At 48.7% G+C, this 15,254-nt stretch overlaps 1 long non-coding RNA gene across 1 annotated transcript; it reads left to right on the forward strand.

The window, feature by feature from the left end:
- The first annotated feature begins 1,520 nt into the window (after positions 1–1,520).
- On the forward strand, positions 1,521–2,114 carry LOC127532584 (uncharacterized). The gene is made up of 2 exons (XR_007940091.1): positions 1,521–1,762; positions 1,859–2,114. It is a non-coding gene; the product is annotated as an uncharacterized LOC127532584 (long non-coding RNA).
- Positions 2,115–15,254: the final 13,140 nt, after the last annotated feature.

Raw genomic sequence — 15,254 nt, forward strand, 5'->3', positions numbered from 1 at the left:
ATCAATATATCAGAAAATTATTATATAAATCACATATAGACTATCAATATAATTCATACATATATATTAAAAAAGATATGTCAGAAAATGATAATATATATATATATATATAGTTTTATATAGAAATGTGTTCATTAATCAGTGTTTTGTTTATTTATGTATATATAGCGTAATCATATATTGTCTCTTCAAATTATTAAAATAATTGACTTTACTGCCATTATCTGCTTCGCTAACATATATTAGTGTGTGTGTTTACAGTGTTTGCAAAATACCTGTCTACAGTCGAGCTTAATTTCAGAATATTCTATTACCTATTATTATTATTATCTATTATTCCCGCTATGGATATTAAAATACGCCGAACCATTTGTCCTGTATCATAGCTACATGTATGATGTTTGCAGCAAAAAAATAAAAATAAAAATGCATGAAACTCAGTTTAATATTCAGAGTTAAGATGGATTAAATGCGCTGTCAAACAGCGCTGAGTGGAGCGGATGACCGGACCAAGATGGCGGCCCCACCGCTCGTCAGCCCCAATAGGCAGTAGCGGTTGATGCGGCGTCTACTCTTTATTATGTCTGTGCTTGCAATAACCCTGTGGCATTGCCCCACAAGTTCCTCAACAGAAGAGGCTCACTCCCATGGTCGATCGGAAAGCACACATAGTGATGACTTCATGTGGTTCATTCAAATTTGAATCCAGAATAAATATTTGGTTTCATCACATTAACGTGACTTTGTGCTGTTTTTGGGGGGTGCCTAGAAGGTCCCATACAGACATTTTTTTAAGCCTTCATGTTTAAAGAATTCTAGGTGTCAGAGTTCACCAGAATGCACCATTTCGGCCTTTAAATTTCAAAGGTTTCTTGCATGTGTGGCCGGATGGTTTCTCCCTCCTCGCCACTGTGTGGCACTGTGCTATTTCAATCGTCGCTGTGACAGCGGGGTGGTATCCGGTGCCGCTGCATATATATACACAGGTGGGTGGCTTCACCTCAGTCTCATGCTTTCTCTTGAGCTCTCCCCGTGGTGGTAACCGCAGCTGAGCGGGCTGGATCCGGCGTGATCAATCGGGACGCACATATCATTGGTACAGGTAATGGGCTTTTCCCCCTTCCCTTTTATGTGATGTGCAGCGCATTTAGTGACAGCCTGCTTTACTTTGTTTAGTGACGCTGGGAGACGGGTCGCTCCGTTCAGCGTGCCGTGGATGCTTCTGTGACGACAGGGTAAGCTATGCGGTCCACATTATGTGATCTGATGTGTCAACTGGTCCCTGATTTTGTGTGGTTGCTGCAGTTTATTTGCTGCTGCTGTCGTTGGATCTCCTCCGCCTGCATTGCTTCTACGCTGCGCCACAGCTAACCGGGTATGTATCGCTCAATGAGGAAGTGATTAATGAAGTCCAGGTGATGTTATTTAATGACAATTCTGCTTAATTGTCTACCTTTACTAGGTTGCAGCTAGACGTGTGGTTCATTGGACGTCATTGTTCCCTGGACTGGCGGCTGTTTCGGCTGTTTCGGTTCTTCTTTCTTTTCGCCGGCTCTTCGTTGCGGCTCTTGTTCTCGTTCTGTTTGCCGACTCTGTGATTGGTGCCGACAACTGGCTGTTTTTGACTGTGTTGGCGTGTATTTTCCATTAGGTTTACCGCCAACGTGTGTAGAGTTACTGCATTGTACTTTTTCTGTTAAAAACCTCAGGCTATGAGGATTATCACGCCTCATATGTCACCTGTGTTTTAAAAGTTATTGTGGTGAGTGAGTGTGCGTGTGTGTTTTTACTGTGTATATTGGTCTGGTCACCAGCACTGCTAAATCAGGAGTACTAATTATTTGTTTCTTTTGTGCAGGTTTGGTGAGCCTCGGCGGCAGTTTAATCCCTGGTGGTGGTTCACGGATCCCTTTTTCGTTGGTGTGTTGTCACAGGTGTGATTATTTGGACCCCCTTTTTCTTCTTTTTGGTTATTTGTTTGCCTGCCGCCATGGTAAGCCAGCCTGCTCCCTTTATTGTTTAAGTTTAGTACTCCTGATTCTCTCTTTTAAACTGGTGGCTTGCTTTTTATATTTAATGCCATAATTAATAAAGAAATTGTTGTATTTTTGGAAGCACGTCTCAGCCCAAGTGAATATGAACCTGTGTGCCTTCAGTGTTTAAATGGTCCTTGGTTGATCATGTTGAATTGAATGTCCCGGGGGTGAAATTCCCCTGGGTGGCATTGTCGCAACATTTGTGAATCCTAGCCATTTTTCCCCATTCTCCATTCCCCTTCCCTTAGAGCTCCCTCCGCCACGCCACACATGGGAGGCGGGCCCCCCCTCCCAAACCCTCGCTCCGCTCCCTCACTTCCAAGGATTCACTTATTTGGTAATTTCCCAATGACATGCCTGAAGAACATCTTTGATTACAGATCAAGATGAATTTAATGTGTAACATGTGGTTCACAGGCGTCTTTCTGAAGCTCATCAGAACCTTCTCTGACATGGGGCTAAAGTAAGCTTGACTGTTAGCCTGCCCCGGATCAGGCTTGTCGCTCTGGCTGAGTTACCATGGTTACCAAGCCAGGCTAGCCCTAAGCCTTGTTGGTGGAACAAAACTCTCACTAAAGTTAGCGAAGCTGACCGAAATAAGCCAGGCTTAGACCTAAGCCAGCTTCGTGGAATACCCCCTTGGCCTGTATAATATATAAACCATAGACTATACTTATAACAAGCAGCAACAGCTGAGTGAGCAACGCGATTGGTCGGCCACAATAACACAGAAGCAACAGGTCACATGACGAGGACAACGTATACATATATTAGATATATATTATTTCAATAGGATCTTCGTATATTTTAATATAGTCCTATTTTAAACCTGGGTTACACATAGAACCACAGTCTGTGACCTGAAGTGACCTTTTTGTTGAACAACAAACACATTTACCTTTATTTGTACCACTTTGTGCTTTGCAACATTTTCCATAACTGTGGTTGGACGACGATTTAAATTCCCCCTGTGAAGAAAGACGACATAATCTAGAACACTTTCATTATCGCCACTAGTTGCTGTGGTCTGCCTCTAAGTCCTCCCTACAATCACCTGGTAAATTCGTGAGAATCCATCTCACTGACTTCAGTTCAACGTGACAACCAGAGTTAAGACTGGGAATCAGAGTTGTAGTCTGTTCGCCAGTCTAGCCTTTTTTAACCCTTGCCTCAGGTTAAAGTTGGTCCAGCTCTCCGTTTAAAGGGTTAGATTCTATCTGCCTATTAGTATTTCACCTAACAGGTTTCAGCAGAATAAATTAAGCTGGAATCGAGAGATACTCGCCCAGGTTCTAACTGCCTTGCATCCGAATGTCTCACCCCTCTTATCTGATAAATGCTATCCCACCAAGCAGCCTTTCTAGTAGTAGAATTGATCTATCATTCACATTCGTTATCGGTCAGCTTCTCTCTTAAGGACTTGCCTGCACTTGGTGCTATTCCTGGGTTCGTTTTAGAGGTTTGGAAAGAACTAACCTCAGGGGTAATGTTTAAACAATCTCACTTTGGACTAAGTAACCTTTAAGAACCATTGGATTGAATGCACACAATCAACTTAACTTTTTTACCACTATGCAGATTTTCAGTGGTTTATAATAATTTCATTAGGCTTCTCTTTAAATGCAATAGAGCGTTTTATTAAGCAAATTTTAGCAAGAGCACAGCATCAATTCATGATTAAAACAATTAATTATTTCTGATTAAAAATGAGACTAAAGTAAATAAATTGAGCGTACCTGACAATCTTCTCTAATTATTAAATTTAGGAGAGAGAGCGAACAGCATGGCCACTACTGTATCACTTGGTCTTGTCTTGCGTCTGGGAAAAGCATTCAGTTGTCCGGAGGACTCGGTACGATGTCTTCTTTGTGGACAAAAGGATCTTATCCCTCGGCAGGGGGGAGCGAAGGAGTCCTGTAAGCCAATCGTGGTCTGGCAGTTACCTCTGGAATTGGCTGGAACGTTAGTGCTTACGCCTCAGCTGTCTTCTCTGTGGTATGGTGGTGATGGAGAACCCTCGTCTGTTCAGGCTGTAGTGGGTCACTGGGTCTCCCAGCCCCGGGGAGGGGAACAGCCCGGTGCTGTTGCCTCCTTTGCCTCTTCGGGTGTAGTCGGTTCTTCCCTCTATTGGTTTCTTCTGGATAACTGCAGAACCTCTTAGGACTCTCCGTTTGGCAGAGTGTGGTCTTCGCTTGTTGAACAAAGTCAGAAAAGACTTTGCTTCCAACGATGTCCTCAGCGATCTCTGGAGCCTAAGTCCCGCGTCGTCTTCCCGTCTCTTGGGCAAAAGAGGAAGGTGAAGATTCTTCAGAACTCCGGCTAAGTTCCCTTTGCAGCTTCTTCTTAGCAGCTCCGGCGAACGACTCCCAAATAATGTCTCTGCGCTTCCCTTTTTATACTTTCTCTCGCTCTTACTAACACATACACCGTTTTACACACAATTCTACCTCTTGGTACGCCCATATCCTTGACTCATAGGTCTTAAGACTCAACCTTTTTCCTGTTACACACACAACAGTTGCATAGAATCATGTGTTTTACAGCAAATACATTTAACACACACTCAGTTGCTATGACAATGTTCTGCAAATAGGCCTCAGCCCATCCTGTCATCCTGTGGAAACTCCAAGTTCCTCATTTCTAAGGGGACTTCTGCCATTCTCACTTCTGCTTTCTTAAGGCCTGGACACACAAGCCTATGAGGCCTGTACGCACACACAGAGCTTAAACAAGGATTACTTCACACAGAGTCACTTCTTAAATCATTCCTCTCAATCTGAACATAATAAATCATCTGAATCATTACTTTAATCAAATCAACACTTCAAAAATGTATATATATTTCAGGAAGCCTAATCATATGGTTAACTTATAATGTTTCTTCTTAAGATCTTTATTTGTCTGCTTTAAACTTTTGTTACCTTAGGGCCATAATGAGCCTGAGTCCTCTCTGAGACCTCAACATCTGCATCCTACTTGACACCCCCTTCTTGAGGTCACAGATAGCGACTCCAAGCAATCAGGGGAAGAGGTCAACGTCGTCTTCTGGTGCAGTGAGATCCAGCAGGTCTCCAAGCTGCATCTCAGTGTCAGTGGTGGTCACAACTTCTTCAACGATGTAGAGCTCTCCAGGTGACTGCTCCCAGCTGTCGATCACTCGCAACTCTGATAAGTCAGGAAATGCAGGTCGTTGGATGCCCTGCACCACTGCCACTGCAGGCGTCCCTGGTCGTTGGATACCCTGCACAGCAGCCAATTTGGGCATCGTGAGTTGCTCGATGGCGCGCTCGATTTCCACCAGCGCGTCTGGGACCGTCATAGTAGGCTGCGGGTCTTGGCACCCCAATATTTCAGGTGTAGATTGTACCTCCGATATCTCAGGCGGGTCGTCCGTTAGAGGTGTTGGAGGCCGTGAAGGTATGGGTGACAGCACCGGAGGTAGCTGACATTCTGCTTCCATCACTGGGAGTGGCATCTCCAGTATTTCACTGAGTTCCTGGCTGTAGTTCCACTGGACCTCCGTTTCTTGTGGTGGAGGCTCAGTCTGCGTGCCTTGGGACCGTCCGTCCGTCTTCTTTGGCGGAGTAGGGGGCCTCTCAACTACTGGCATCGCTGCTTCGATCGGAGTTATAGGCAACTCGGGTAATTTCCATGGTTTCCCTATGGCGACACATCTTCCGTCTGCAACATGGGTTGTGGAGACGCCTTCTCCAGTTGGAAGTTTCCAGAATCTAACATAGACTGGGAGGTAATACCCAGTTGGACTTTCTTGACACCATTCTTCAGGCTTAGCGTGATATGCGACCATCGAGCTGCCCATCGGCATGGCCGTGGTTTGTATGCTTATGTGGTGTCCCAGGACAACATTAGGGAGGTAAGCTTCAGGTTTCTTACAATAAATGCCTTGTGCTGTAGTAACAGGGAAGGCTTCCTTGTAACAGATCTCACACCAAAAGGTAGGTGAGACATCCCAGAGGCATTTCTTTTCTTCAATTGTACCCCCACACTTAACGCAGGCTGCACTCATCTGGAATTTAAGCAGACATAGAAACTCTTGATTTCATTTAATATATGTATAAATATTCATAGCGTAGCAAGCTAGCGAGCAAAACAGGGCATGGTGTTGCTTCTTATTCAGCCCTGTCATCTCTTTGGGCGCGCCTTTGTGCCATTCTGCTTCTCCAAGGGGATTGCAGGACCACTGGTGGTGTGCGTCCTGGACTTTTTGCTTCTCCTTCTTTCCGAGGAAAGAGGGCTCCATACAACATGAACCAAACTACGCCAACTACCCCTCTATCTATCAGCAGCCAATACATTACTGCCATAATGCCCCAGCCTACACCCCAAAGAGTAATGGCGCCGAGCTTGAGCAGCCAACGCCCTCTTCCTCTTTCTTGCAGCGCCATTGCTAGTGTGACTAGATATGCTGACAGCAGCACCACTAGCAACCCTTCGTAGGCGACGCTGATCCATCTCAGGGGGCTGTAGAACAGGGCGGCGAAATCCAGTATCGCCCAGGAGATCACACCTGCTCCCTTAAGCAGGCCGACTCGGGTGGTGTCAATCCTGGCACGTCCCTGGATGTAGGTCATAAACAGGGACAGGGTGTTCAGGCCACACCGTCGGTAGACGTTGACTAGGGCTTCTTTGGCGAGCCCCAGGATCAGGGTGATGATTCTCAGCGGCTGGTCCAGGGCCCATGCCCCGGTGCAGCAGTGGATGATCCAAGTGACTTCAATAGCCCAAAACTCCATGCATTCTCTGTTAGTGTATTTGAAATCCCTTTCTGGGGAGTCTAAGTATATTTTACCATTACATTCTTGTATATATGGCCTTCCAGTATGCAATTCTACATCCGTGTATGGTGCATACACTGGTAGATACGGCATTTTCACAACGACAGGTTGACCTTACTGTTGGCTGGGTTCAGGATTCTTCTTTCCTCTCCCAACTCTCTTGGTGAGGCCTTTGATTCTTGACCAAACACTCTCCTTCTCTTTCTCCCCCTTCTTGGCCGAATCTTCTTCAGGCTTCACTTCTCTCTGTACCTCGGACACGTCTGCTCCCAGCGAGTACACACCCACGAATGGCACAATGACCATGCGCACTCGCACTTTCACCGTCATCGTCTGATGCGGTCTTGTAGGCGTGGCTGCCCTTGACACCCAGGAGTTCACCACTTGGACGCTTCCTTCTCGGCGCCAGTCTTCTGGTGTCACGGTGTACTCTGCAGACTTCTCTTTGGCTTTCATGCCCGAGTGGCCCCATGCATCGAGGCTTGTGACGCTGTAGTAGAGGTTTGTGCCTCTGGCACCTTCTTCTCTTGGCACTGGTCCAGCGTCTACTAGGGGGATGGTTGAATCAACATACACTACTTCTACTAACCTATCCCAGGTAGTTAGCTCCCATGGTCCTTCCCAACCATGCGCTTGTGCCATCTCTCTGTGAGGGCCTGGAATCATTTCCATACCTGATGTATATTTGGGCCCATCTGGGTCACGATAGACCCTGAACACCAGAGGGACTTGTGTTGTCGCTAGTGGTGGAGACATCATTTCTGCTGAAGCCGTGCTGTAAGGCCAGGCCCTCTGGATAGTCTTCTTCCAGAGCGGTTGCTCCCGGGCCTCACCCTTGGTGGCTCCCCTTTCTTCATCCTGTATCGGTGGATACAGCGGCGGTGCTGATGGCTCTCCCTCACCCTCGGGGGTCCAGGCTGAGGTCGATGCTTCTCTTTCGTTGCCTTCAATCTCCCCTGGTTCCAACACTTGGAGAGGATCAACCATCTTCCTCACCTGCCATCCTTCGGCTTCACCAGTCTGCACCAGCTGCCCACACTTTCTCTGGAGGCTGCAGCTGCTGCAGTAGTTGAGCATGTCTCCATCCCACTGACAAGCACACTCCGTAGTCTCTGGTCTTACCCCGCGTAGATCCCATTGGGTGATGAAGATCAGCCTGGGTAACTTATCTATTCTGCATAACCCACAAACATAGGCATCAGTTACCTTCACTGGTTTATGGTGCAGACTTTTCATCTCTCTTCGTTTTGGCTTAACCTTCGTAGGTTTTTCTTGCCCTGGTCCTTCCCATTGGACCATCAGGGTGGTTGGCTTCCAGCAAACCACACAGTTGTTGTTCATCTTCTTCCATTCCAACATCTCTTTTTCTTCTGACAGGAATCCTTTTTAGCATAGTCCAATTTCTTCAGGGCTCTGCCTGCCCAGAGTCCCGTAGTACTTCTCCGCATAGTAACCACCCCTTTAACGTTGGCTACTCCGATGAAGGGTGGTAAGCCTTGTGTGCTCGTAGCCATGGTTTTTGATTCCTGGTTTTCTCTAGTCTGGAACTGGCTTAAGCTGCTCTACTCCTTGGATTCCTCCTTTCTTTAGCAAAACTGTGTTGCTGTCTAAAACTTCTTTTATTATGTCAGGCTTCTCGTATTTGGCTTTCACCGCTGTGCCTGTGGGTGCGTCTCTGGCCTTTACCCACACTCGCTGTCCAACTTGGAATGGCACTTTAGGGCTCGGTGCTGCCATCTTATCCTCAGAGCCCCGCCCTATTTCCTCTGACACAAAGGGGCGTTGATTCAGCTCTTTGGAAGGGGAAGGTCTATCAGTCCGATGTCTGTCGTTCAGGGCCTTTCCTATTTCTAGGGTTTTGGTACTCCATTCTTTGGAATTTGCATTCTTGCCTATCCAGTTCTTTACCAGCCCAATGGCTCGTTCAACCACTCCATTTGCTTGTGGCGTGTAGGGAGGTGAATAAATCCTCATCACCCCGTACTGTTGGCACCATGCATCCACTTTTGCATTCTTGAAGTGTGTTCCATTGTCTGTTCTCAATTCTTTTGGCACCCCTAGTATGCCACACGTCTGTTCCAACATGCTAACTACACTGTTGCCGTTAGCTTTCTTCACTGGTTTAGTAACCACATAGCCTGACATTGAATCAACCAGCACTAAAAGGTATTTCTCACCTCTTTTCCCTGTAACCCCCATTGGGCCTGCTACGTCCATGCAGATAGAACCCCAGGGAATAGTGCTCTTGATGGTGAGCCCGTCTACTCTTTGCCCTCGGCGTCCTGCGTTGTATCGACCACATACTTCACAGGCCCTCAGTACTTGTCGCACACGGCGCTCTGGAATCCAGAGTTGCAGCTTTTCCAGCTCCCTACGGGTAGGAAGTGTGCTCACATGGCCTAGCGCCTCATGTACGGCCCGCACCACTTCTTCCACGTACTTCTCTGGGACAATTTTTCCTTTAGGGGTTTGGTCCCATTCCTCGATCCCGACAAAGACGAATTTTCTCATCTGGACGAAACGATCCACTTCGTCGTTTCCCTTCCAGTGGGCCCCCTCTCTTGTATGGGCCCGTTGGTGCCTCACTTCGAGGTCCATGTTCATTCTTAACTCGGCAATTTTTTGCCACAAATCACGGTGTGCTACCGTTTTGCCTTTAGCAGTTTCAAAACCATTTTCTTCCCAAATGGCTAGGTCTTCGTTCAGAGCTTGTGCACAGTAAGAACTATCTGTTATTACTCTAGCTCTCTTAATCTTTCTTTTTTCTAGCTCCAGCAGCCCTCTAGGACTGCTGTGACTTCTCCTGTCTGCGCACTGCCTTCTGCTTTACCTTTCTGTCGGTAACGCTCTTTTTCACCTTGCTTAAGGATGAAGCCCCAATAGGCAGTACTGTCTGGACCCTTTCTCGATCCGTCGGTGTACAGAGTCCATTCATATGGATCCTCTGTTGGTTCTTCAGGCTTTGGTGCCTTCTTATTTGCAAGTTGAGTTGGCCCAATCTCGAGGTCTGGGTCCAGTAAGATGTCTTCCCATCTTCCCCATCTCGCATTGGTCGCCTTGGTACTTTCTACAGTGGCCTTTCTCAGGAATCGGTGTACTTGGCTCTGGGTGTTGACTTTGATGCCCTGACCCTGTGCCAGGTCCTTCAGGGCACTCCAGTATCTTGCCAGGACTGCCAATTCCTTTTCTTCTGGTGGGTACTTCTTCTCCACGGAGGTCAGTGTGTAGCTCCATAGAGCCACAATTCCTGCTCCTTCATTACTGACTTTTACCACGGCGTCGTCGTCGTCGCAGCTCGTCTCAGCTACCAATCTGGTCGTCAGGCTTCTGGGCTCCAACCGTAGGGCTCCCTGGATCGCCTTCTTCAGTTCTTCCAGATGGTGCTGGTCTGTTGCTGTCCATGTCCAAGTCTTGTCGTGGTCCTCTTCAGGCTGGTCTTCAGCTTTCTTCAATCTTGCATACAGCGATCTGGCATACTTCTGGTACCCAGGGACATGGTCTCTCACGTAGTTGCACAAACCTAGGATCTGTTGTAGTTCTCTCAGTGATCCTGGAGGTCTAATTTGCTCCAGTTTCTCTCGGTATCCTTCAGAGATCCCTAGGTCGGTTGAGACCTGGAATCCTAAGTAGTTTACCTCAAACTGGCCAAATTGACACTTTTTCAGGTTCAGCTTTAGGCCTGCTTCTGTCAATTTCTCAACAATCTTTTGCAGCTTTTCCAGATGCTCTTCCTCAGAGTCGTCTGCGATGAACACGTCGTCTATGTAGATTGTCGCTCCAAGTCCTTGTAGAATATCCATTACAGCGGCTTGGAACACATTCGGTGAATTCTTGAAGCCTTGGGGCAGTCGGGTCCACACATAAGCTTTTCCCTTATGCGTGAATGCTGTTTTGCCTTGTGAAGCTTTGGCTAGGCGCAGGGAGAAGAATCCGTTCGCTAGGTCAATACAGGACTTGTACTTCTTGACCTGTAGAGTCTTCAGGGTGCCTTGGGGATTGATCAAACTTGCCTTGTTCGCGGTTGTCCGACGGTTAAGGGCTTTAAAGTTGATCACTGGCCTCCATCCTCCACCCGCCGACTCAGGTTTCTTCACTGCCTGGATTGGGCTGTTGGTTATTGGATTCGGTTCCTCTCGGATTATCCCCAGTGCGCTCAGCTCTTTGACGATCAGGTCCATTTCTTCTACTGCACCTGGATTGAGGGGATATTGGCGGACCGCTGGATGCACTCCTCCAATGATAGTATGGGTGTACTTCTCCCCAAGATCCCCACAATCATTCTTGAACCGCGCTACCTTGGCTCTGGAGATGATTTCTTCCAGCTGCTCTTTTCCTGCAGCTGACAGATCACTCTCTTCAACCTTCTGTGCTGCGACTTCTTTCACATCGACTGGCTTGTACCACTGCTTAAGCTGGAACTCTTCTTGTTGTGGTGTAAAGCGGATCATGCGAGCCCGCAATTTCTTCAGTCTCTCGACTGGCATGTTCTTCTTGGGTTGATGTAGCCGCTTTAGGTCTTTTGTCGTTACCAGATTGAAAGGCCCAAGAACCCATACAATTCCTTTCCAAACTGCATATGGGAACTCCCTAACTGCTCCATCAGCTAGTTGGGCCTGTAGGTGTCCTGCTATATCGAGGCTCTTGCGGGTCATCGACACCTCTGCCCCGGAGTCTACTTGGTAAGGGACTCCATCCACATCAGTGTAGATTTCATCCCCCTTCCAGTAGGCATGTTCCAGGGTGACCCGTGCCTCTTTGGCCATCATTTAGCAGGCCCCTGAGTGCCCGCTGCTTGGCGAGCGGCACGGAGGGCGTCTCTCTGCTCCGGGGTCAGCTTTCTGTACTCTTCTGGGGGCAGGTAATCACTCTTCCTTTCACCAGCTGGCTTCTGGGTCTGTCGAGGCTGGAATGGTTGCTTGTTCTGGGCTGGTCTTGTCTGGTCTCTGGGGGCTGGTCGGTTAGGCCAGGACCGAGAACGCTGTGGTTGGTTTGGTTCTCTTGGTCGTTGAGGGGTCTCTTGTGGTGGCTTAGCCTTTGGTGGCTGCTGTTGTGACTCCTTCTCTTTCCTTGTCTGGTAGAACCTCCTCTTCAGGTCCCACCCCTTTACTGCTGCATTGAGCTGGGTTACTGTGGTTTCATACGGCATGGCGGCGAAGTCTACCTCATCCCTCTGGTTTTTAGTCAGGGCCCTCAGGGCTCTTATATACCTTGTCGGTGGAAATTTGTCTTGGATCTCATGCCAGATGAGGGTGAGGGTTTGTCCCTTTTCCAGCCTTGCTTTGGCTCTAAGTAACCAGCTCTCTTCGTCATCTGAGTCTTCAAGCACCAACCGGTCATAATGGCTCTGAGAAGTTTCTCCCTCTTTCACTGAGTTACCTGTTGCATAGGTCAACCACAGCTTTCTGGCTTCTTCGCACGTAGTGGTGTTCTTCACCAGTGACCAGTTGTCTCTCAGGTAATTTACCATACTTTGCCCAGGCTCTTTGTCCTTCACCAGCATTTTGACCTTTTTGAATTCTGTGAAGCCTTGGGCTGGTGTCAGCAGGCTCATCGCATTACCTGCTGTTCTAGCCGCAGATGTGGCTGGGGCTTCCCGTGGCTGTGGCTGCTGTTGGGGTCTTCCTCCGGTTTCTTCATCCTCGGAAAAATCTTCCAACATTGCCCTTTCCACCTCTTTGGAGTAGCTGTATGCTGCCCTCTTCATTCTTCGAAGCATCACATCATGGGTTATGGCGATGAAGGCCGTTCTGAAACCAGCTGTCAGCTGCGTACATGCTGCTAAAGTTCCATAACTAGGCATCATCAATATATTGGCCCATTCCCCAATTGTAGCACTCACCGGCAGGATTTTCCTCTCGTCTGGTTTTTCAGCCCAGCTGACTGGCACATCATAGCTGGTCTGGCCGACTTCTGGCATGTATGCTTGCCTCTCATCTCTGGTTTTAATGGGGCCGAAGCTTGGATCTCTTGCCAACCTTTCTGAGGTTCTTCTTACTGACACCATTTCTACTGGTTTCTTCTCTCCTTTTCTGGTGCCCACTCTGAGGTCTTTTGGAGGATTAGGTGTCTGATGGGGGACTGATTCCAGTGACTGGTCGTCTTCTTGCTCTTCTTCTTCATCGGACGACTCACTGCTGCTTATCACGATATCTGGTTCTGGTGCTGGATTTACGGTAACACGTCTTGGCTCCAAACTGGTGCGTCGTCTTGGGACAGGAGGCGTTGGTCCTGGAGTGATGGGTGAAACTACTGGACCTGTAGGTACAGGAGTCCTTGGCGTTCTCTGCTCTCTTGGGTCTTGCCCAGTGGTCTGCAGGTTGGTATAGTCACCTTCGGGGATTGCGCCTTCCATCGCCCCTTCTTGGTCCCGTAGGTACAACCTCTGTACCACAGCTCCCGGAGGAGTCTCTTGCTTCCATATTACCATGGACTTGGGTTGAGGCTGGCCCTGGACGTAGCTGTGTTCACCCCCAGGGTAAGTTCCAGGCTGGGCTGCTTCACCGGGTGTGGATGATTTTCTTTCCCGTTCAGGGCCGAACACCTCAGGCAGCTTTGCCCCGTCCTCTGCTGGTCGATCAGTTTTTCCTTTTGCTTTAAGGCCTCTCGCCTTCTCTGCGTCTTTGCAGGGCTTCAGTATGCGATCTCTCCGCTCTTTGTTCTGCGCTTGAGAGGTCATGACCACCAGTTGCTTCAACTCGTTACAGACCTCATGCGCCATCAGCTGCCATTTCGCCGCTCTTGTGGCTGCCTCTTCTGCCACTTCCCAGGGCAGTGTGTTGGATCTCAGCCCATCAGCACAAATGACCACTCTTCTGTACTTCAGGTCATTTGCTTTCGCCAGTCCTTTGACCAGGGCACTGTACAGCTTTTTCCTGTATGACTCAATGTCATCTCCTTCACGATACTCATCTTCTATCACATGGATTATAGAGTAGTACGTTGAATCTCCCCCGCTGGTTACCACCACAGATCTACATCCATCTGGACGATTTCTATTCCCCTTACTGGCTTCTTCTCTCTCCCTCTTGTACTCTTCGCCACCTCTGCGTGCGAGCGCCTTTCTGAAAACTGTATTTCTGACTTTCAGGATGGAGGAGGATATTACCAGCAGGGCATCTGCGTGGTACTGCCAGGGGTCTCCTTCGATGTAGTAAGCTGTAGCTCCCGTCTGGTTGCCGAACTTCTTACCATCTGTGGGCAACGGTGGTAGGATGGGGAGGATTCTCTCAGATTTGTCGCTCATCGACTCGTCCTCAATGAGGTCCTCATCTGCTGGGCACTTCGCGGTTTTGTGGGCGGCTGTATACTCCTTCAGGGACTGGAGGATCTTTTTGCTGGATGCTATGTGCTCATCTATAGCATAAATGTCCCTTTGTGTCATGGGGGACAGTGCTGAGTAGCCCCCTGCGAGGCTTGGTCGGGGCATCGGGTGCGGCTGACTTGGCTCACCAAATTCTGCCTGCAGAGCCCCCAACTGGCAAACCCTGTTGGCTTCAGTGGCCCGGCATACTCAGGTCCCCCTGGCTCTTCGTCTGAGTCCTCTGACCCGTTCACGGATCCGGTGTGTGTTTGTTCACTCTGCCGGTCCTCTTCAATCGTCATCTGGCTTCTTGAGGCCCTATATTCCTGTATGGGCCTCAACACATCTCTGTGGTCCCTCGGGATTGCCGCTGCCCGGACGCGGTTGGCAATCAGGACTGGAGTCACCTCTGTCTCTCTGGCGAGCATCTTCACCACTGGGTCATATTCTGGAGAAGGGCTCAAAATCATGACTACTTTTGACATTGGAGCACTTCTCATTGATTCTTTCAGGTACTCACCCCACCAGGTTAACCATCCTCTCACCCCATCCTTCGACTTTGGTGGTGTCGACATGGTTCCTAGCACTGTCAACCAGTGCTTTCCTATTTTCTCGTGGGAGGTGAAGCACCCATCTTTGTCAAGGCCTTCCTGTATTTGCTCTTTTAGTTGCGCTTCTGTCAGCCTCTGGTTGAAGTTACGCACATGCTTCTTTATTTCTTCTTCCCAGGTATCCCATCCTTTACCTGCCAGGACGATCTGGTACTGGAAGGCCGGAGTGAGGTCTGGGCGAAGCATCTTTGAAGTGGAAGCTTTCACTACTTCGCTAATCGTTGTTTCCCCCGGCACTGGGGCTTCGGAGGATGGATCCTCTTCTTCTTGCTCACCGGACCCTCCGGCTTTTGCGTCGTCTTGTGGGGCTGTCGCCTCTTCTGTATCAGGGACGAGTACATCTTCGTCTTGCTGGCTCTCAGCCATCGTCTTTGTCGTCTCGGGTCGTCTGCTCCCTCAAAACCTCTCGTAGGACCGTTGAGCAGGGATGAGTGCAGACCTCGTCTAGCTGCTCCGCGGTGCCTTTTTTCTGGGATGCGCTGGCCCAAGGTCACTGCGGCTTCTTCTAGCC

Source organism: Acanthochromis polyacanthus, chromosome 24, assembly GCF_021347895.1.
Source record: "Acanthochromis polyacanthus isolate Apoly-LR-REF ecotype Palm Island chromosome 24, KAUST_Apoly_ChrSc, whole genome shotgun sequence".
Classification (NCBI taxonomy): Eukaryota; Metazoa; Chordata; class Actinopteri; family Pomacentridae; genus Acanthochromis; species Acanthochromis polyacanthus.